At 46.8% G+C, this 23,389-nt stretch overlaps 1 protein-coding gene and 1 long non-coding RNA gene across 2 annotated transcripts in view; one reads left to right on the forward strand and one right to left on the reverse strand.

The window, feature by feature from the left end:
• Window positions 1-520: 520 nt before the first annotated feature.
• On the reverse strand, window positions 521-9,153 carry LOC125161190 (uncharacterized). The gene is made up of 3 exons (XR_007150500.1): window positions 8,837-9,153; window positions 2,129-2,336; window positions 521-1,002 (listed from the first exon to the last, which is right to left on the reverse strand). It is a non-coding gene; the product is annotated as an uncharacterized LOC125161190 (long non-coding RNA).
• Window positions 8,962-23,389, forward strand: part of HRH1 (histamine receptor H1) — a 78,548-nt gene continuing 64,120 nt past the window's right edge. Inside the window, exon 1 of the mRNA XM_047850846.1 lies at window positions 8,962-9,261. The gene's annotated coding sequence lies outside the window, so the exon portion shown is untranslated. The remainder of the gene's footprint in view (window positions 9,262-23,389) is intronic.

Here is a 23,389-nt window from a genome sequence, read left to right on the forward strand (position 1 = left end):
TCTCTCTCTCAAAAATAAATAAACATTAATTTAAAAAAACACAAAACAGGGCACCTGAGTGGCTCAGTGAGTTAAGCATCTGACTTTGGCTCAGGTCATGATCTTGTAGTTCGCGGGTTCAAGCCCTCCATCGGGCTCTGTGCTGACAGCTCAGAGCCTGGAGCCTGCTTCAGATTTCTGTGTCTCCCTCTCTCTCTCTGCCCTTCCCCGGCTTATGCTCGCTCTCTGTCTATCAAAAAGAAATAAACATTTTTTAAAAACTTAAAAATTTTACCTTTGTATACACCTGTGTCACCATCCCAAAGATCGAAGTGTAGAATTGTTCTAACACCTGCTTCCATTGCCCCTTCTAGGTCAAAAACAGTCCCGTTTCCCACCTCTCCCCCAGAGGCAACCACTTGTAAAACCATAGATTAGTTTTGCCAGTTACTGAATTTCACATAAGTAGAATTATATAATATTCACCTTTTTTTTTTTTGCATTTGGTTTCTCTTATTCAACATAATGATTTTTTTCTTCTGTGTTGTTGTGGGCAGCAATCATTCATCCACTTTGATTACTGTGTGGTATCCCATACTATGGATTTACCACACTGTTTATTCAAACTCCTATTTGAGTAGATAGTTAGGTTGTCTCCGTCTTGGACTATTATGAATAAAGCTGTTAAGATTTACATACAGTTTTTGTGGACATGTTTTCATTTCTCTCGGAGACATACCTATGAGTAGAATTTCTGGATCTCAGGCCGATCTTTGTTTATTAAAGTTGCCAAGCAGTTTTCCAAAGTACCTGTACCATTTTGCATCTCCACCAGGTGTGCATGAGAGTTCCAGGGGCTCCACATCCTTGCCAACACTTGATGTTGTCACTTGTCTTAAGCTTAGCTGTTCTGATGGCGGATGTGGGGGAAGCTCCTTGGGTTGTTTTTCATTCTTGCTAATTTCTGTTACCCGGAAGTCTTATCTTAAGATATTGTCTCAAGGCTACTTCCCTTTTCTGGCTCTGCCAAAATAAAATAAAAAATAAAAAAATAAAACAAAACAAAATCTTTTCTTAGCTTTTGAGTTTCTAAAGTCTAGGATCGTGACAGCAACAGGAAAAGGTTGTTGTATACTGATGACATGATGAATATGGGAAAATGCAGGGTATTGAGGAGCAAGGCTCCCCTCCCTGAAACTAGATAAGCGCTTCCAGATGTAAAAATGTGTTAAGGAAACCTAACTCAGAATTGAAGTAGGGAAGCCATGCGTAGCACAGCAGGAAGAAGAAAGCTTTCCTCTGGATGGGCAAAGGAGGGTGCCCTTGCCTGTAGCCCAGGAGAGGCCCCCACTTCTTCAAACTCTCATTTTCCTCCAATGAACTTGGGTTCAAAACACCCCCACCCAACTCCATTTTTTCCTTTATAAATAACACTCTCCTCCTTTGTTCTGGAGATTTGCTTATGGTCCCTTACAGTTCGCTTGTCCTGAATTACAATTCCTCTGCTATTTCTGAATGAACTGGATTTGGCTGGCTGAATCACTTACCTTTTTCTTTTAAAAGGTTGACACAGACAAGAGTAGGAGAGAGAGCTGGAGCAGCAGCAAAGGGACAGATGGGTGGTAAGAGCTCCTGAGGAAAGGGACACTTGAACCTGCCCCTTCTCTGGACATATCCGAGCTTGGAGTAAAGCCCTAGAATCTCCAGATAACTTCAAAGAAATTGAACGTAGAAGAGCCTGTGCTTACAAATGGCTGTGTTTGGCTGGGCTGAAGAACTTCAAATGTCTAGCAGAGTTCTCTGTACCCCAGGGGCCATGGGAGCTGAGCAATGGGTCCTGTGCATTTGGAAGGACCCAGGAGCAGCTGAGAGAGGAAATGAGACTTAGGGACAAGAGATAACTTAGCAGTGCCCTGTGCAGGTGGTGACCTCTCCTCGGACAGGAACAAAGATGTCTTAACAGATGCCAGAGTGGATAAGTGATGACGCACCCCAGATGTCCCCGCAGCAGTCCTCGAACTGACCTACTATCCCCAGAGAAATAGGAAAAACCTAACTTACCTGAGATTAAGGATTTCTACCCGAAATGGGCAATCAGAGCAGAGACTGAGCTCACCTAATAAAAACTAAAGTTACCTTTCTTGCTCACCTGAGTTCATGAACTGAAATTGGACCAGTGTTGTACTTTTCACACTGTATTATATTTGTCTCTTTATTTTCCTTTCCTCTTCTTGAGACTAAGCAGCTGGAGGTCAGGAATAAGGTCTGATTTGTCCTGGAATCAGCAACTTTCTGTGCCAGGACCTGGCACACAGTAGAGGCTCATTGAAGATTTGTCAAATGCTGATTGTAAGCTCCTTGAGGGAAGGGAAGAGGAAGAGAGCTAAATAGTTGAGCACGTCCTCTGTAGAAAGCCCTGTGCCATATTGTACACATTGGCCACCCTATGAGGTTAGACTATGATTACCTCATTTTACAGATAAGCCTATAACAGCCAACGTTTACTGAGTACTCACCATGTGCTAGGCATTGCTCTTAGCATTTTTCATGTTAACTCATGTTCTCCTCCCAACTTCCTCTACAACCCAATGAGGTTAATACCACTATTATCCTCATATTATAGACAGGGAAACTGAGGCATAGAGCAATGAAGTGACTTGCTAAAAGTTGTGATAGGATTTGAGTCCAGGCTGACTGATTCCAACACATATGCACCCATCTCCAGCCCATTCCATTACCCATTTCCAGCCCGGTGCTCATGCTCCCTGCATGGTATGCCTGAAATCCTCTTCCTTCTTAATCCCTGCCCATCCTACTGGTGAACTCTTCACACCTTTTACATCTCCTCTGACTTCCTTGATGCTCAAGAGTAGAAATATGCATTCCAACCTCCCTTTACTCCTTTGTTCCCATAGCACTTTATTTTTGGGATTTGTGTGAGTCAGGATTAGTTTATCTGTATGAAAGAGAAGATCCAAAATAACAGGGTGATAAGCAAAATAAGTTTCTTTTTCATGTAAAAGAAGTATGGAGATAGACAGTGCAAGATGGATAAAGTCACATGACCACACCTTGCTGCAAGGGAGGCTGGGAAATCCAATCCTGTAGTTTGATATTGAAAGAATGGTTGTTAACAGGCAAAGCACAGTCTCTACCACGTCACTGCTTTAGCATTTACCACATCATCCCTGGTATGGTGTCTTCGGATATCTTTCTGCACAGCTAGATTATCTTGAGGGCAGATTGTTGTCATCTTCACTCTCTTATCCCAAAGTCAAGCACATGTGGAGATGCTTGAGATAGAGGAATAAGTGACTAGGTGTTATTTCTTTCGATGCCCCAGGGGCCCATAACATGGTTCTCTGCTCACAGTAAGCCTCCAATAATTGTTCAACTGAAATGAATTTAAATGTTCTCGGCCTTAGTGTCCACATTTTTAAAATGGGTACAAATGACTTCAAAACTCACTCCTAGATTAGACATGGTCAGAGCCCACTGTATAAACTTTGAAAAATACCAGCTAAACATTAAAAAATGAAAACTTAGCCACAGATAGATGCTGTATGTAGCTTTCTGTCTTCCAGTATTTCTTCTGACTAAACACATATACATGTTCTGCATATGAATAGAATCCCACGGTGCATACATTTCATAACTAGCCATTTGCACTTAAATAACGTATGACCCAACTTCTGTTTCTGCTCAAGACAAACTAGCTTGCAGAGAGCAATTCTCTCAATAAACAACTCGAAATCCTGGCTAGAACTGTCAAAAAGAACATGAAAATCTGTTAGAAGGCATCAGAGAGCTCTCCAGGAAGCCAAGACCTGAAGGATCAAGATCCCAGAATGAAAAGAAACACACAGAGGTGAGCCCAGTCTTCTGTGTGACTTCCCTCAGGCCTTTGCCAATTCCTAGGTAACTAGATGGGGAGACAGAAGCTGAGAAATGGAGAAGCAGTCATATGGGGCTGGAGAGGCAAAAAGAGTTTATGCTGAACCCATTCCTAGGCCATATGTGTTCTCCTGGAGTATATATGAACGTCCATTGGAGTTCACAGACATTTTCCATACGTAGAGTTTTTGGTCTCTGCAGTTTTTGGTTTGCAGCTTTACTGCCACTGCCAGGCTTAAGCTCCCCATTCGTCTCCACGCATCCTAGCCAGAGAGAGAGAAAGAGAGAGACAGAGACAGAGAGAGAGACAGAGAGAGAAAGGCAGATAGGTCAATTTAATCTCACTTCTGGTTTGTGATCTTTCGATGAATAAAGTGCTTTTCTAAAAGGAAACCAAACACAGATCCTTTTATAACAGTTATTTGGGCATTTTCCCTAATTACCAAAGTAATACAAATTTACTAAAGAAATATTGGTAATACAGATAAACACCAAAAGCACCTATCAATTTTCCTCTCCTTCCCACTATGCCTAATGCAACTACTTTAGGGTTTTTTTTTTATACACAAATAGGTATATTTTTTCACAAAGTGAGTTTATACATACCTAGTCTTTTGTAACTTGCCCTTTTAACTTTACATAGCATAACCCATTTTCACGTAATTCCATAGTCTCTAATATTACCTTAACAGTTGTAGAATGGTCCATTCTTTCAATATACCATAATTTATGTAACCAGTTCCCTATAGTTAGATATTTGGATTATTTTCCATTGTGTGCTTCTATTGTGTGCAACACTGCAATGAACATCTTTATGTATATCTTGGTGATATCTAAATGATTATTTGCTCAGGAAAAACAGGGTATGGAAAAATAGACCGAACTTTTTATTTATTTTTATTTATTTTTAATATAATTTATTGTCAAATTGGCTTACATACAATGCCCAGTGCTCATCCCAACAAATGCCCTCTTCAATGCGCAACACCCATTTCCCCTCTCTCCACCCCCCATCCACCCTCAGTTTGTTCTCTGTATTTAAGAGTCTCTTGTGGTTTGCCTCCCTCTCTCTCTGTAATTATTTTTCCCCCTCCCCTTCCCCCATGGTCTTCTGTTAAGTTTCTCAAGTTCCACATATGAGTGAAAACATATATCTATCCTTCTCTGACTGACTTATTTCACTCATAGACTGAACTGTCTTAAATGTTTATTTAATTTTGGGAGAGAGAAGCAGAGAGAGAGGGGGACAGAATCCCACACAAACTCTACACTGTCAGCGCAGAGCCTGATGTGGGGCTCGAACTCATGAATCATGAGATCACAACCTGAACCGAAATCAAGAGTTGGTGCTCAACTGAGTCACCCAGTCACCCCTAGACCGAACATTTTTAAAGTCCTCAACATTTGCTTCCAAAGTGCCCTCCAGGAAGCCTGTATCAGTTCCCACTCCACCAGCAGTGTGCACTCCTAACCTATGTGCTTTTCTTAAGTGGGGAAGGAAGGGGTAGGTCTTATTCCAGCTTGACATATGCCATTCTTGCTCACTTTCCTTTAAAAAGATAAGCTTTACGGTGTGCCAGTCTAACGACATTTATAATGGAGAAGTCACACTAACTGCCCAAGGCCAGAAACTCTGGAACTGCATCTGGGCCAAGTTGAAAGGGTCAATTGCGATAACTCTAAATAACATGCTCGATACTTGGCCGTGAAGAACTAACATCTGTTCTCACAAACTGAACCGGAAGTATAACAAGAGAAGGGCCATCTTGCCTTCTTTGGGCAGCTATCTGAAAAATGACCAGTTGGAGCTCTCAGCACCCAGAGTGCAGAGTCCCCAGAGGAAATGGCTGAGTTCATAATGTGATGGGTGTGGGGAGCTGGACTGAGCACTCTTCCCAGGTCCCCTGGGCCATAGCTTGTTGCACAGTCTGGGAGTCCAACATAAGTGGCATTCGTTTCCTCTGGGTCTTAAAGGCTTTGTGATTTCTAGTGTCCCTGTGCAAATGCAAAGAAAACTCCTTTGATTAGTGAGCGATATAACACTTTTCAGCTGTTACTTTAACTGGGATTTGTTTCAGTTCAAGGGACATAGGTTCTATGACTGGGTTCTGTGGCTGCCCAGCACCAATGCCCCAGTGCCCCATTATCCTGCTAAGAGCACCCTAATTTGCTTTTAGGGAACCATCCCCCACACAATCCTAGTCCTTATAACTTTGGAGGGGCTGACCCCACTCCCTGACTCTAGCTATAGATATGTAACTCAGGCTTAGCCCATCAGAGCAATTGTGATAGGTTCAGGGCTGGACATGTGACCCAATCCAGGCTAATGGGAGTCAACCCTGGGATTTTTGCTGGAAGTTTTAAGGTAGTGATCTCTTTGCTTTGAGGTGGCTTAATTGGCCATTTCTGCTTTCCTGTGGAAAGACTCAGCCTGCTAATAAAACAGACACAAAAGAAAACAGTCAAGACATAGAGGGAAACAGATTCATGACAACTTCCTTTGAGCTTCTGGCACGGACTATGTCTGAATCCAAAATGTCTTCTTAAAATTTTCAGTTCAGAACTCTTTTTGGCTGAACCTGGTTCACCAAACCAGGTTTGACTGAACCTGGGTTTATGTTACCTGCAACCAAAAGAATCACCACTAAAACCCTGGGTATGACACAAGTATTGTTATTCTCATGTAACAGACGAGGTCATTGAGGCTCAGAGAAGCAAAGTAAGCACTGAACTAACAAGTGGTAGAACAGATACTTTTCATTTACCCCTTCTTAATCCATACCTCTAATCTCTACTCAGGGGCTCAACGAGTCCCCCTTTTCTAGCTTTCTTCCACCAAGGACAGAAGTATGAACAGGCTCATGGAGCCAGACTGATCTAGGTTCCAGACCTGGTTCAGCATCTTCTTAACTGTCCGCTCTTGGAATGACTTGCTAGCTGTATATGCTGAACTAGTTTCTTCCCCGATTTGTGCCTCAGTTTTCTCATCTGCAAAATAGGAAGTTAACAATATCTTCCTCACAGAATTGTTCCGAGGAGTAGGTATATCAGATTATGTCTAATGATCTGAGAGCCTGGTACATGGTAAATATGCGAAAGGGCTTACTATTATTTTTCTTCTGCTGCCTGTATGTTATTAGTAAGTTGGTTACCCACCTCCGTCTCACACACCCAGGATGTGGCCTGAGTTATGATCTATCAGTTCCAAATGCTGCAGCAAAACAAACAACACACACCCTGCCCGCCAGGGGCTTCAAATAATGTCTGACCTGCTCTTTCTAAAATGCTGATGTTTCTAAAAGTGGTGATCACTATGGGCTTAGTAGGCCTAACACCAGCCTGGGAAGTGAAACTTTGGAGAGGAATTTCAAGTAAGCAGACTTTTGCTGAATTGCAGAAAGGAGAGGGAATGGAAGTGGACCCAGACTTTTCCAAGCTCCCCCCAACCTCTTACTTCTGTCAGCCCCACAGCTGTAGGGGATAGACTGCATTTCCCTTAGAGTTTGTAACAGTTGCTACCCCAAGTGCTAACTCAATTCCTAAAGGGGCATTAGTCTGGTAGAGTGTAAAATATGCCAGCCCTGGAGACTCACCAGGGAATGGAGGGGGGCTAACTGTGGATTCAGAGTGAGTGCTGGTTGAGGGGTATGCTAATGAATAGAAGTCTGGTTAGAGGAACAAAGGGGGAGTCCCTTGTCTCTCTGATTCATGAAGGTCAGAACTGGTACCCAGGGTGGTAACATGGCTTGTCAGCTATCTTGAACCCAAAGTCTCCTATCTCTGGGCATCACCATCAACGCTTTAATCCCTACCTTGCAGACAGGCTCAATGGTCTATGAACTACCATTTATGGAGTACTTGCTAAGTCTCTTATGTAAATGACCTCATAGGACTTTCCAGCAGACCAGGGAGATGAAGATTACAGCCCAGTAACTGTGACCTTGGACCTTGTAACCAGGTTGCATAGAGTGGATTCCACACTAGCTGTGTGACCTTGAGCATGTTACTTAACCTCTCTGTACCTCAGTTTTCTCCTCTGTGAAATAGGAATAATAACAATTCTTACTTATTCAGGGTGTCATGAGGATTAAATGAGTAAGCACCTGTAGCTCTTAGAAGAGTACATGGCACTATGACAGCTGTTTTTATTAACTCTCATTTTGCACATGTGGACCCTGAGGCCAGAAAGAGGGATCATTAACATACCACACACAGCTTGTGAAGCTGGGTCTCAAACTAGCTTTAAGTGATCCCACAACTACTGAGTGGAATTGCCTTCTACTCAGAGGAAGCTGGGGGGGGGGACCCCCACCATGCCCCCAACCCACATCCTACCCTCCCCCCCCCCCCCCCCGCCAACACACAGTTCCTTTCTTCTCTCCCTCTGAACTTGGGTGTCTCTTCTGAAGTGTTGAAATAAGATCTGAGGCCATAACTGCTTAGAGGTTCAAAAGTGTTCCCGGTACTGAGGAAAGAAAACTTTGCCACTCCTCCCCAGTTTTGGAACTGAAGGCAGCCGGTAAGAATTCTCAGGCTCCCAGAGTCACGGGGCAGAGGCTCCGGGGGACCTGTAGAAGAACCACCCTCCAACCCCGCCCTTGCAGTCTCCCATGGTCCCAACTCTAGGTTCAATCTAGCACAGGATGCCAATGGAAACATCTTCATTTTGAAACTTGAGCTCATCTGGAGGGGCTAAGGAGAAATAGATGAGGGGTGTGGCGTTCTGGACCTTGGGGGGGGGGGTGTCTCTCTAGTTCGCCATGAAACCTCTAGGGTGGCGTCTCTTGTCAATCTTACAGTTTCTGCATCTGTCTGGCTCTGTCCATCTGTTTCTATTTTGGCCTCTCCAGCAGGAATAAGTGGAGGTGGGGGCATCACTAGATGTCTGTCGTTCAGTCTGTCATTGACTTTGCCAAACATCATCTCTCTGACTTTCTAGCTCTGCTTCTTTGTCTGGACTTACCTATTTCCGCCCGCCCTCAGGTGAGTGTGGGCGGTGGGGAGTTCTCGCCAGGGTTCTGACCCTTCCGTCACCCTTCTCTCCAAACCCGAGGAGCTGTCACGCTGCGCGGAGCCCGAGGCCGGGGTGCGCGGCAGGAGGCGGGAGAAGGTGTCCGAACCGAGCCACAGGCGCCCCCTCGCGCCCCCTCCCGGCGTGGGGGCGGCCCTGGGAGCGCGGAGCCGGAGGCGGGGGCGCCGCAGGCCCGCGGGCCCGGGTCTCCGCCTCCCTCCCCGGCTGGCCCCCCTCGGCGCGCCTCCTCCTTCGGAGCCCCGCCTCCGCAGTCCGCGCCCCCGCCGCCGCCCCCGCTGCCGCCGCCGCCGCAGAGCATCGAGCAGCTTGGCCGCCGCGCCCGCCGCGCCACCAAACTTTCGCCGGAGCCGGCGCCGGTGAGTCAGAACGGAGCGCGGGCAGGGCGCGGGCAGGGGCCGCAGCGGGGCCGCAGCGGCGGGGCGAGGCTGTGCGCTGGCCGCTGGGGTCTGGGCATCCCTGCGGAGCAGCACGGACCTCGGGACCCGGCGGGCGCAGGGTGGGCGCGCTTGGGGGCCCTAGGGACACCGGCGGCTCGGGGAGGGTCCCGCGGCGCGGCTCGCTGCACGGCACCCGCCCTCATACTCCGTTCTAGCGCCTCGCCCCGACGCGCAGACACCTGTGGCTTCCCCGGGGTTCGCCAGGGCGCGCGCCCAGAGCGTCTGCCTCCGGGTTCTGGGGCGGGGAGGGCGAGTCCCCAGCTTTTCCAGAGCTGCCCCTGGCGCTGAGTTCGATGCTAACCGCAGTCCCAGCCCGTCTGTGGAGTGCGTTATCTGTGCCAGGCGCTGGGCATCCGGTGCCTGTTGGGATTCTCCCTGTAACGCCAGGAACCGGGTGTTACTACACCCATTTTAGAGAGGAGAAAACTGAGGCTTAGAGAGGGAAAGTTGTGCCAAGGAGGGAGACCAAGTCAAGGAGAGAACCAGGGTTTTGAGCCCTAGGAGGCCTGACTCAAACCACATAACCACACGCGGAGAAGCCCCTGGTTCAGCGTCACCGGGGTCCTCAATGGGAAGCATTGAGACCACCGCCAGAGGTCTTGGGCAAGCCCAGGAGGGACGGACCACCTCCTCATTGTACCGAGGGGAGGATCCTTTGGAAAAATGGGTGGCCATTACTGCTAGGGAGTGGATTTTGGTGGCCGAAGCGCGTAGGGGCTGCTCTTTCAGGGCAAGAGTGAGCGGGGACCAAATTCTGGAAGTTGCTCTGGATTTTTCTGGAAGGAGCCAGCGAAGTCAGGAGCAGACACTGGAGAGCAGCAGTTCTTTATGGATGTCGCTTTGTCCCCCTGGGTGACTGTCCCCCTCACACCCACCTCCCACCCCCCTCAGAAGACCCCTTCCAACGCCTTAATCTCTTTAAGGTGTCCTCTCTGCCTGGCAGCTGGTAGTGCAGAGATGCTGCAGGCAGGGTCGCTGTTCTCCGGCAGGGGGCTCCCACCTCAGACCTGGAGTCTGACATGAGGGGACAGTGCTTGTCCTGAGCCTGGCTGAAAGGTGCTGGGGAATTCCTTCTTTGGTGAGGGGTGGGCCACTGTGAGTGGAGCACAGATGGAGTGTATTTCCAGAACAGGAAAGAGAGGGGAGTTGGGGATCTGATATATGCCCATTCTTGGCAGTCAGGAACCAGCATGGACTGAGAGGGGGAGAGAGAGCACCAACTGTAGTGTCATTATGCATTATCCCATTTAGTTCTCACAGCAACCTTACAAGGTAGGCACTATTACTACTAACCTCATTGGACAGATGCTCTGTTGAGGCTCAGAGAGGTTAAGTGACTTGCCTGAGGTTGCCCAGCTGGTCCGTGGCAGAATTGGGATTTCAACACAAGTCTTACCTGACTCCTTCCAGATTATCAGTGAAACTCAGGCTGCAGATAGGTCCCTCCTTCTTGTGGCTGGCAGAAGCAGAGTTAAAGAATGGGGTCCCTAATGCCTGCGCACCATTCTCCTTTTTCTCTCATGGATGTCCTCGAGGGGACCTGCTGCTGGGTGGGTCGTCATTCACAGGAATCCCTGCCAACCCCATGTAAATATATTAATATGATTCAGGACTTGCTAGACCCTGCTATAAGCCCAAGGCCACCTGAGGCTACCTGGCTCTATCAAGAGGTGTTGCCCCTGGTGGAGAGAGAATCTGTGGAGAGGGGAGGGAAAGCTTGGTACCGTTTTCCAGTGTGATGCAGAATCCTTCTAAGGCAAGAGTTGGCCCAGCACTCCCTGTCTGTGATTTCAGAGCTGGGTGGAGACTGGAGCAGCCAGCCTCAAGAGGCGCCTGCAGCCCGGGGGAGTTTGGGCAGTCCTGAGCTGGGAGTGGTCCCTCTTGGCCCTCAAGTGTCCAAGGAAGGAAGAACTTGTATGTGAACCTCCTGCCGTTGGAGCCACTCAGAATTCCATGTTTGCACTTTCCTTTTCACAGGGAGTTGTGCCTGGTGGAAACAGAGTGGCCTTTTCATAACAAAGAGGAGGGAAGCATAGCAAATGCTGCAAAAGTGTGGATCCTGGAGCTGGCTCAAATTCCAGTGCTGTTTATGAGCTCTGTGGCCTTGGGCCAGTTGCTACACCACTCTGTTCCTCAGTTTCCCCATTTCTAGAATAGAAATGTTCATAGCACCTCCCTCACTGGGTTGCTGAGAGAATTGCGTTCAGATGCGCCGAGTACTTACATGGTGCCATGTCATACATAAAAGTGCTGTTTAAACGTTAGTTGTCATGAGTGTTAGTATTAAAGTCAAACAGGCCCAGCTTTATATCCTGGATCTGCCGTCTGCAAGCTGCCTCACCAGTGCAATCCTCTTGCTTTTTCTCATCTGTCAAGTGGGAGACGTAAGTGGTTTGTCCCAGAAATCTTAGTGTGGTCTCCAGCTTTAAATAGCCTGAAGCCCGATGTCTCAGGGCAGACTTACTGAAACTTCTGGCACTCCACTAGGAACTCAGAAAATGCTAAGCGTTCCCATAATTGTCACTGTTAGGGTGAAACCCACTGCTTCAAGCAGTTGCTTGAACTTCATTCTCTGGCTTGGTTCCGTGGGCCATGGGTTTGGGGCAATTTTCTAGTGTCTGTGGGCAGGACAAAGGTTCTTCCTATCTTTCCTACCTTCCTATCTTCTGTCTTAAAATCCTCTCTTCACAACATTTCTCAGGCCCAAGCCTGAGCCTCTTGGTGGTTATGGGATGGCAGAGGGTCGCTTTGAAGTTCGCTTCATAAGATCTGCCCCAGCTGCCCTGTCCTCACTAAGGCAAAGGCCTCAACAGAACACACTACTCAAGCCTGTCTTGTTGACTCGGGATATTTTGTGTACTTCCAGGGAAGTGGAGTGGACACATCCAGAGTTCCAAAATTTTTTGCCCTTAAAGACAGAAAGTGAGGTAAAGAAACAAAAACAAAAACAAACAAAAACAAAACAAAACAAACAAACAAAACCTCAGGGTTAGAACTCCAGCCCTAGACCTTTGAACTGAGTGACCTTGGGCATCAGTCTTTTTATCTGCAAAATGGTCTTTAATCGTATTTCCCAGTGTCTGGTTCTCAGGATTAATACCAAGACGGAAAAGCAGAGAAAAGAAGGAAAAAAGCAGATAGTACAAATGGCAAAGAATTACATGCAATTGTAAGTAATTCTCATTAGCATTCAGGCCAAGCCTTAGCAGTAATTGCTACTGATCCAAGACATTTTATCTGAAAGATGTACCTGGCAGAGGGATCATTCAAGCCTCAGTCACCTGCTGCCCTCCCTTTCACAGTGACGCTGAGCATTTCTGAATCTCGGGATGTAATTATAATAAAGCTCCCATATCTTATTTATAAGTGACTCACTTCTGCCATTAATGATGGCAGAGGACTCAGGCACACACTCATTGGGAACAATGCCGCTGATGCAGGGGTGGGGGGGGGCAGGATGCCTCTCCTCTTTTATGCATTCATCTTTCCTGCTGTAATTCTCCAGTGATAATGCAGGAAGATCACATGGGCTGGGATCGAAGCTGACAGCTCTCAATTTGTGTAGCAGCTTGCATGGCAAGGCCCATTGAAACTTGCCTCTGCCAGCAGAATGGATGTTAGAAATCTTTACATCACAACAGAGAGGATGGAGTAGAGGAGATTGAGGAAGGCATCTCCAGGGAGTGATTAAAAGCATGGACTCTGGTGTTCAGCAGACCTGAGTTTGAATCTTCATTCTGCCAGCTCATTAGTTGTGGTATGACTTTTGGCTATCTTCCCACTATCCGTTCTGATAGAGCAGGGACCGTGTCTGTCTCATTCACCATGGTATTCACAGCTCCTGGTGCATAGAAGGGGTTCATGAATGTCCAATGAATGAATAAATGGATCTATGAATGACAAGTTGCTTGATTGAACCTCAGCTTTCTCATCTGTCAAATGGAGTTAATATAGCACCCACCTTGTAGGTTGTGAGGACTGAATAAGGAAATGTTACGCACAGAGTAAGCACTCAGCAATGCCCTTAATGAGAAATTGATGAGCAGAGGCTGGCCTTATCTGGGAGGGAGAACTTTTTCCCCCACACTCAGACCAGTAAGAGGCAATAATGCTGGTCATAAGAATCACTGTATTTACATAGTACTCTATAAAGTGCTTTCATATCCATTGACCCCTAATAACTAGGAGGTAGAATATAAGCCCAGTTCACTCCGATCTGCTCCCTCTTTCTGCTGAGCTCTCTGTTGCTCCATTGGGGATGGGAAGGTGTAGTATTTAGTCTTCCATGAACATGGTATCTCTCTTCATTATTTAGGATAGCTTTAATTTCTTACAGTATAGTTTCTTAATTTCCCTTGGTGGTCTTGCACATCTTTGGTTAGATATTTATTTGATATTTTGCATGCTATCATAAATTAAATATATATATGTATATTTTTACGTTAATATTCTGTCGGTTACATTTTGGGAGAATATGTTAGCATCTTGTATATTGATTTGTATCTAGAAATCTTGCTAATGTCTCTTACTAATTAAAAAGATGTATTTGTAGATTCTTTTGGAAGAAGTGTTTATAGAATTGTAGGAGGTGCAGGTAACAGTTTTTCTTCCTTTCCAGTCCTTTCAGGGTTTTTCTTTTTTCTTTTTCTTTTCTCTTGCCTTACAGTCCTTAAGACTTCAGTATAAGAATGAATTAAAGAGGAAATACTGGGCATCTTGCCTTTTTTAACTCTTATGGAGCAGCTGTCCACATTTGACAATTAGGATAATGTTTAGGGTTTTGGTAGATAATTTTCATCAGATTAAAGAAGTTCCTTTCTATTCCCACTTTGCCACATGTTTTTTTTTTCTTCTTCTTCTTCTTCTTTGTTTTTGTCTTCTTCTCCGGTCATAAATGGAAGTAGAGTTTTTGACATATTTTTTTTTTCTACATCTGCTTAGATAGTCACATGATTTTTCTTTTTCAGCCTGTTAACATGATAATCCACAGTGATTTTTGCACTTCTGGAATAAACCCAACTTGGGTCATCCTGTAGTATCTTTATTGCTGGATTATTTCTGCTCACCTGTTATTGAGGATTTTAGCATCACGTTTCCATGCGTGAGATCCACTGGTGATTTTCCTTTCTCGTGCTTACTTGTCAGGCTTTGGTATCAAGGTTACACTGGCCTCATGAAACTAGGTGGGCAGTGTTTCCACTTGTTCAGTTCTCTAGAAGAGATTGTGCAAGCTGGGTGGTGTTCATGTGGTGAACTCAGCAATGAGGACCCAGAGGGTGGAAGCTGAAGAGAAGGGTGGGGAAGACAGCTGGTTTCACCTCTGTCCTAAGTGGAACTTTCTACCAGTGGGAGGTTCAGGCTGCCTCAGGTAGGGGTTCAGGGACTCTGAAGCCGGCTGTCCTGAGTGCTGTGGGGAGAACCTAGCCTTGGACACTGGGTAGGGTTGTTGCAACCAGGGATCCTGGATGGATGGAGCTCAGCCTAGGGCAAGAGTCTGATGCCTGTGAGCTCCCCTTGAGCATCTTCCTACTACTAAAATTGACGTGGCTGCAGATAGTGTGCTCACAATGAATTATTACTCCCTGGTGCCTACAGATGGAGGGACTTGCCTCCACGGACCATTCATCTTCCAGCTGGTGGGAGAGGCTTTCCCTCTCTGTGATATCCATTTACTTGGAATCCCCAATTAGGACCTGGGGTCACACCCCTCCTACCGGTTCTGCCCCTCCCCCTGTCCCACTGCAGGTAGCTAGATTTGGGCAAACTTCTCTGCCTATTCTTCCCTCAATCCTCTTTCACAGAAGCCCCAGGCACTGTCCTAATTTGGATCCTGTATCTTAATCCCCATAATAATGCTACAAGGTAGTTACTAATATCTCCATTATTCACATTAGGAAAACAAGGTTTTTGGTTGTCATTATTTGAATGGTTTCATATTTCACACTAAGTTAGCCTTCTCTAAGCTGTTTGAATTTGAGTGTAAGATAAAGATCTGACTTACTTTCCCTTTCCCATATTTAACCTGTGCCCCCATCCTGTTTACTCCATCTTTCTTCGTTTCCTCACCTGTGTGCCCCCTGTATCAGATACCAAAGCACCCTGTATGGTCAGAGGCAGAGCCGCAGCACTGGGCACCTCCCAGGGGTGCCGTTTGCACGGTTTCCTGTCTTGGGCATCAGGGTGTGTGACCGGGAAGCCCTGTCATTAGTAGCAAGTCTCTTTCCAGGCTGTCTATTCTGGTGTCGGACTTTCCACTGATTCTAGCGGCCAACCATCAGACAGGATCATGGCAGTAAACGGTGGGGAAATGACAACCAGGCACAGCACAGGTGGAGAAGAGTGGGGGAGCCTTGTACCATGTCACTTTGATGATTATCTGTGTACTGTACTTTTTAATAGCTGGCAAAGGCATCTGCTTCGCCCTGGCTTCTTCTTCTTTTTCTCTTTTAAACTTTTCTAGGCAATTTTCACTCGGCTTATTCTTTCTGAGACCTTCGTTTATTTGCTAGCTGGCTTTTCTGTGTTCCTGGAGAAAACCATCATTAAATACATCTGTCCTACTGTCGCTCTCCCTGCCCTGCACAAAACACTGTCCATCGCCAGCCCACACGTGTGGTCTGGAACATCTGGCAATGACTGTTGATCCTGAGCCCATGATGGAAGCCTCATTTTCTTTCCTCTGTCCACGGCACCTAACTGCCTAACTGGATCCACCATAGTGGGCCTAACATGGGCCTCTGGCCGATCTAGTTTCCACCTCCCTGGGGAAGGATGGTCTTAGGTCTTTAAAGTACTTCCCATGAGCTCCCCAGAGCACACTGGGGGGAAACCTGAATTCTGCATTTAAATCAGATCATCACAATCTCTTGAAAGCAAGTTCATGTGAGACAGAAAGAGATAAAATGTGGTTATGTATGTACATTAAGTCATATAAATGATCCTCAGAATTCAGCGCAGGGTAAGAGCAAAGGTTCTAGGGCCAGATGATATAGGTTCGATTCTGGGTCCACCACTTTCCAGAGTGTGTCTGGGGCAAATCACCCCCCCCCATCTTTCCCTTGATTCTCTCAAGTATAGAATGGAGTTAGTGACCATATTAACTTACAGCATCACTATGAGTAATGAATAAGTCATGAAGTTTGAAAAAATTAATATTTAAAAAGGATTTACCACAGTCTGGCAACTCATAAATGTTTATTAAGTACCAATTAATAAATATATTATATGGATTTCTTTTCCCCTAAGAAATTGGGAATCATTTTGTCATGTTCCAAAACAAACCCCACTGGGTTTTAAAAGTTGAAATTGAGTTCATCCCATATATCAATTTCTGACTCCTTGTGTGATTGGTGCTTTCTGTGTGAAGATATGTTCTCAGATTAGACTGGAAGCTCCTTGAGGGTGCTTTGGGAATCTATTCCCGAAGCCAAGAGCACACTGTATACACTGTATGTTAGCTAACTTGACAATAAATTATATTTAAAAAATAAAAATAAAAAGTGCTAGGGGGCGCCTGGGTGGCTCAGATAGTTAGGTGTCCAACTTCAGCTCAGGTCATAATCTCACATTTCATGGGTTTGAGCCCGCATAGGGCTGTGCTGACAGCTCAGAGCCTGGAGCCTGCTTTGGATTCTGGGTCTCTTTCTCTCTCTGCCCCTCCCCTGCTCTCCCCCCCTCAAAAAAAATAAATAAACATATAAAAATAAAAAATAAAAAATTCTAGAACTCAGAGGCAGTGAGTTTAGTGCCAATAGTTGGGGTTTCACATCCTGGTTACCTCTCTGACCTCAGAGGAGGCATTTTAACCCCCCTGGCCTTGGTTTTCTTATCCGTAAAAGGGAATAATAGTACTAGTAATAATAATTCTCACAGCATTATTGAGAGTCTCTTCTCCCAAACTTGCAGTAACTATGCCTTCTCATCACTGAGGACTCAGATATCCCTTCCTTAGAGAGGCCTTCCCTCACCACCCTGTTTGGGTCACCACCCTCCACCCCCACCCCAATCCAGTTCCTCACCATTGATTTTCTTATAGGTCCCCATCAGACTGCCAGCTCCAGGAGTGTCAGGATGTTATCTGCCTGGTTTACTGCTATACCTACAGTGACTCCATTTATTGGCACAAGCACCTAGTAGGTGTGCACTGAAAAACATATTGGATGAAGAAAGTGAGATCACAGCTAGAGCCGTAAAGACAAGGACATGCCCCAGTCATGCAGGTGGCAGTGAACACCATTGAGATGGCGAATGTCCCTGGTACTTTGTAGCATTCACACACCTAAAATTGCTTTTAGGCATTTCTAGAGTAGTAAGAAACACTGAACAAAGATGGGTTCTTTTCATGGTTGTAGCAGGAGCACAATCAATATTTGTCAGTCATTTATTGATTGATTCTCACAGCACCCAACACTGGGCTTGACGGAGGCCATGAGAAACTCCATTGACAAGTTAGGAATAGAGGCAGGGTTTCTCTCGCTGTTCTCTCCTGTTGGGGCTAGAAGGGCCGATAAATAGCACTCCTTTGTCTGGCCTGACTTCAGGCCCAACTGAGAGTTGGCGGCAGGAGGACAGCATGTCACCATTGGCACTAATTGGAGTGACCTTGGAGCAGCAGGGTGGGCTAACGCTGATGGCCAGAATTCAACGGGTGTCCCTGCCTGCCTGGGTGCTGGGCCCTGCAGAGGGCCCCTTCTCCCTCCTGGTGGGGAGCAGAGTCGGATACATGCTCCCTGCAGGTAGGCCGGCTCCTAAGGGAAGCAGAGAAGGGTGTGAGTAACACTTGCCTTATTTCATCTCTCAAACTCCCTCATAAACATGTGGGAGATATCTCTGTGAGATAAGAATTAGTGTGCCCATGTTATAGATAAAAACAACTGAGGTCTGAGATGTTGACTAACTTATGCTAGAGTGGAACTGGGGAGACCAGTAAGGAGGCTATTGTGGTTGTCCAGATGAGACAGGATGATCTCTTGGACCAGAGGGCGGTGGCCGTGGGCAGGCGGGGACATTGTTTTGGAGCAAATGGATTAGGACAGACAGGTGGTTGAACGTGGGAAGTCTGGCCAGGGCACTACTTGGGGGTCAGTATTAAAGCACTGCCATTGGGTAAACTCGTGGGTTTTTCTGCTTGCTTCTTGCGTTTGGGGGTAGACTAGATGTAATCCTCCTGGGCAAAGATTATTCAGAGAATTAAGAATTCCACAGGCACCACATCAGCACATCTCAGAGGAACTGAAACTGATGATCGCTCACTTTTAATTGGAAGTGCTAGCTGGAGCGTGCTGGGAGAGAATGAAAACATACAGGGCTGAGGTTGGGGGCCAAGGGAAAAGATGCTTGGGTCTCTAAGAGGCCTTGTAAAGAAGTGGGTCCTTCACGGCCCCTCTCCCATTTCCTCCCTCCTTCAGAATTGACAGTTGCTGCCCCCACTGCCCTGTCATGTTCCCGGAGGCCCAGCTTGGGCTTAAGCCTTGCTCTCCCTCCCCAGGACCCCCTACTAATCTTCCCTGCCCCCAGACAGCACCCTGATGTCCCCCCAAAGACTCTTTGCCAGGCACAAATCTGATCATGTCACTTACCTGCTCAAAATCCAATGGCATCCTTTATAGCCATTAAGTAGAGTGAAACTCGAGTATCATCACTTGGAAAGATGTCCATGGGAAATGTATCATTAAGTGAAAAGAGGATATGGTAGAATAGCTCTGACAACGTAGGGTGGCACAGTGTGGTAGTCAAAAGCATGGGCTCTGGGGTCACGCTGAGTTTGATCCCCAGCTCTGCCACTTGGTAGCTGTGTGACCGGGAGCAGGTTATTTTTCTAAAACATTTATTTAGTGTGTATTTATTTTTGAGAGGGGGGAGAGAGCGCACGAGGGGGGTGGGCAGAGAGAGGGAGCCAGAGGATCTGAAGTGGGCTCTGTGCTGACAGTAGAGAGCCCAATGTGGGGCTTGAACCCATGAGCTGTGAGATCATGACCTGAGCTGCAATCGGACGCTCAACCAACTGAGCCACCCAGGCGCCCCCAGGAGCAAACTCTTAATGCCTCTGTGCCTCAGACTCCTCATCTGAACAATGGGAACGAAAGCAGTACTCAGCTCCCATAGGGCTGAGAGGGCTACAGGTGGGCTTAGCCCAGTGCTTGGCTCCTAGCAGCACTCAGTAAATGCCAGTCATTATCATGGCCATAATTGTATGCGTTCACATGCATTTATAGGCACCTCTCTCTCTTTTCATCTTATTCTTCGGAACTCAGATTAGAAGTCTCCTCTTCCAGGGGTGCCTGGGTGGTTCGGTCGGTTAAGTGTCCAACTGTTGATTTTGGCTCAGGTCATGATCTCATGGTTGTGAGATCAAACCCCGTGTTGGCTCTGAGCTGAGCATGGAGCCTGCTTAAGATTCTCCCTCTCCCTCTGCCCCTTCCTCCCATCTCTTTCTCTCTCTGCCTATCAAAAAAAAAAAGTCTCTTCTTCCAGGAAACCTTGCCTAAACACCCCTTTCCCCTCCACTTAAAGGCTAGGTTTGAATTCTTCTCTGGACTCACAGCACCCCCTGATCTTACTTCTACTATGCATGTTACTCCATACTGTAACCATCTCTGTCTACTCATGGCTGTAAGCGCCTAAGGACATGGCCCGTGGCTGGTTCCTCATTAGATTCCTGGTACCCATCACATTGGGAGGGACATAGGAAGCCCTCAGAAAATACTTGTTGGATGAATGAATGGGAGAATGGATGAATGTGAGCAGGGCTTTGAAACATAGGGTTTCAATGGGTGGAGGTGTAGAGGAAGGACATTTTGGGCAAAGGGAACAGCATGAGCAAAGGCACAAGAGGTGAAAAGATACACTCTCCAGGAAGAGCAAGCAGGCTGGTCAGACCACATCGTAAAGTGTGACCAGAGTAACAGAAAGTCCTGAAGGTTGGGAGGTAGGTAGGGAGCATAAAAAATGTCTTGTGTAAACAAAAGGAAAGTCGATGCAGTGAGGGTGGGCACAGAGAAGGAAGGGGTCTGTTGAGGACATCATTTATACCCTGATCCTCCAGACTGGCTTAGGTGCCTCTGTGACGCCGTGTATTCAGCATCATGTAAAATAAATACCTAGTTTATCTGTCTCTTTCCACCTCCAGACTGCACACCCCTCAGAGATGGAAATTTATGTTTTCTCTCTCTTTTTTCTAAGACTCTCCTTGCCCACGAAGATCAGCTATTTCCTCCCCCACACCTGCTTTCCTCTGCCACATACGGCTGTAGATACGATTTCTGTTGTGCCTTCCAGTATGTGGATCCTAGTACAAATCTCTCCAGGTTCTGTGGGAGTAGAGGGTTTGTAGCTTCTCCCCTTAATCGAACCATTCATAGGACTCTGCTTCCTTCATGGGATTCTTGTATCAAGCCAGAAACAGAAGGACTCTTGCAGTTCATTCCTTGGTCAGATGCGGACATCAGTCTTTTGACCAGAGGCCTGCAAAAGAAGAAGTTCTCAATTAAGTTCTTGGGGCTAAATAGGGTCCTTGCCAGATCCAAACAGGCAGTGCTGCCTGGGCCAGCAGCAGAGGTATGGGAAGATAAAAGCAGGAGTTGGAGTCTGTTTGGGGGGATTGTGCCCCTACTGTGTGCTGGGGATGTTGCAGTGGACAGACACACCCATTGCCTTTAAGGGATGGTGGAGAAGACGGATGCTAGACAAGTCACAGTGAAACGGGATGCAAGGTTCTCAGATGGGAAAGCGTAATGCTATGGGAGGCTCAGAGAGGCTAAGTGACTCACCCAAGGTTGCACAGCCAGGGTAGCCAAGCTGGCATTTGAACTGAGATCCTCTGACCTCTTTCCTTAGTGCCATGAACCCCCTCGAGGTAACTGCCTAAAACATTTTTAGAAGTTGCTCAGTGTAATGCAATCCTGAGTCTTTGCTGGGTACCTCAGGATGCATTCTTCCATTCGTGTCATCCATAAATATAGAAAGCATATCTTTCTAGGGGCAAGTTCCAGGCAAGGTAGCAGGAATAAGTCACAAAGCTAACCCTGGGTTTCCTGTGTTGAGTCTTCACTAATACCCAGAGTTTTCACTGTTTTCTCTCTGTTACAAGCAGAAAAAACAGACAAGTAGGGAAGAAAACTCAAGGGAACCTTTGGCTCCACAGATTGGAGCAGAGAGCTTGAGTGAGGGACAGGGATTTGGACACCCGGGTCTCCCGTCAGTGCGGAGTTCCGTAAGGGCGAGCTCACCATGGCTGTTCTGAACACTGAGGGCTTCCTCTGCGTCCCTGGTCGCTAGGGGAAACCAAGCATTTTCCTGATGAATGCATCTTAACTCTCTTTCATCCCAGACACAGAGCTCTGTGTTTGTGCACTAAATGTTACTTTGAAAACAGTGCAGTTGGGAATGGATCTCGTCTTCTGGGCTTGTTGTTTTGTAATATTTCCCTCACACATCTTATTGGCCTCACCTAACACGAGGCACCGGTCATAATGGCATGCACTGAGCATTTACTCTGAGTTGGATGATGTGCTGAGCACTTTATATGTGTCACTTTATTTGGTCCTCTAAATAGCCTCGTGAGGTCAAGACTGTTGTTGCCCTGGGTCAGTGATGAGGAGCCCAGGATCACACAGCCAAAAAGTGGAGGAACTGGGATTCAAAGCCAGTCTAGAGCCATGACAGGGTTGGCCCCAGAACCCAGGTCTTGTGACCCCTGTGGGCACCACCTCTGGCTTTGGGCAGACCGTTCTCTTTCTGAGACTTCTCACATCAGTTCCAGACTCCAAGCCAGAGTTCTGTCCATGGGGTGTTTGCACACTGGCCCCATCCGCACTGGACAACTTGCCCTTCCCCAGACACGCCTCATCCCTCCTCGTCACCATGAGGTATGGTGCCACCAGCCTCCCGCTTCCCCTGCCCACTCAAGCCCTAAGTTCCCACTGAACTGTACACTTAAAACAGGTGAGTTTTATTCTGGGGATTTTTTTATTGTGATAAAATATGCATCCTAAAGCAAGTGAATCTTATGGTATATAAACTATGTCTCTACAGCTGTTTAAAAAAAAAGAAAGAAAGGAGTTAGGAATGCTGGTTCCATGGTGACTCTTTCAGGAAGGCTTCCCTGTTAGCAGGTTGTTTGGGGTTATAGGGACTAGAGATGCACCCTGTTTAACCTCAGTTAATGGGGTTTATTTTTTGTGTATAGCGGGATGTGAGAAAGACAAAACACAGGGTTACACCATACTGCCGGGCCCCACAGAGAGCTGGAATGTTTTTTGGATCCACTGGAGACTCATTAGCCTATCCTGTCTCTACAGTAGTGTCCTCTTCTCCCTTCTGTAGGATGGAGACAACGAGGGGCTTGAGCTCCTCGCTGCTTACTCCTTGGCTTTGGCTCTTCCTGCTTATGCCAACTAATTCTTCTTTTTGCTCCACTGCACCTTTCATTCATTCCAGTAAACATTTACTGAGCACTTACTATGTACCAGGCCCTCCTCTAGGCGCTTGGGATACGCCACAGACGAAGATTCCTGCCCAGGTGGGGCTTATGGTCTGCTTCCTGGATTCTGCTCACCCATGTGTCTGTTGTCCCTGGCTTCTGCTGGCCCGTGACGTGACATCTGTTGTGTTATCATTTCTGTGATCTCATAGCTTTTGATGTTTGTCCCTGATTTCTACCGACTATGGCTGCTTTGTATGTTTCACATTCTGCATTTTGAGAGGCAGTCTTCTAGTTCAGGTAGCCAGTATCTGGTTGTCCAGAAACTTTGCCCCAGGCCAGCCCACAGACAACCCGTGAATGACTGTCGAGGACCGTTCTGGGTGCTAAGGTAAAGGGATGAATGAGATGAAGGGTCCTGCCTTCTTAATACTTATGCTCTAGTGGAGGGACAGGCAAGACGTAAATCAACAAATGAATATAAAATGCAGTGTTGACGAGCAGTAAGTGATAAGCAGGGTAGCAGATTGAGGGATGTCCACTTCCATAGGTAGGAGGGGTGGCATTCGAATCGAGTGAGGACCTGAAGCATGCTTATATCTGAGAAGGAAGCATTGTGGGCAGAGG

This window comes from Prionailurus viverrinus, chromosome A2, assembly GCF_022837055.1.
Source record: "Prionailurus viverrinus isolate Anna chromosome A2, UM_Priviv_1.0, whole genome shotgun sequence".
Taxonomy (NCBI): domain Eukaryota; kingdom Metazoa; phylum Chordata; class Mammalia; order Carnivora; family Felidae; genus Prionailurus; species Prionailurus viverrinus.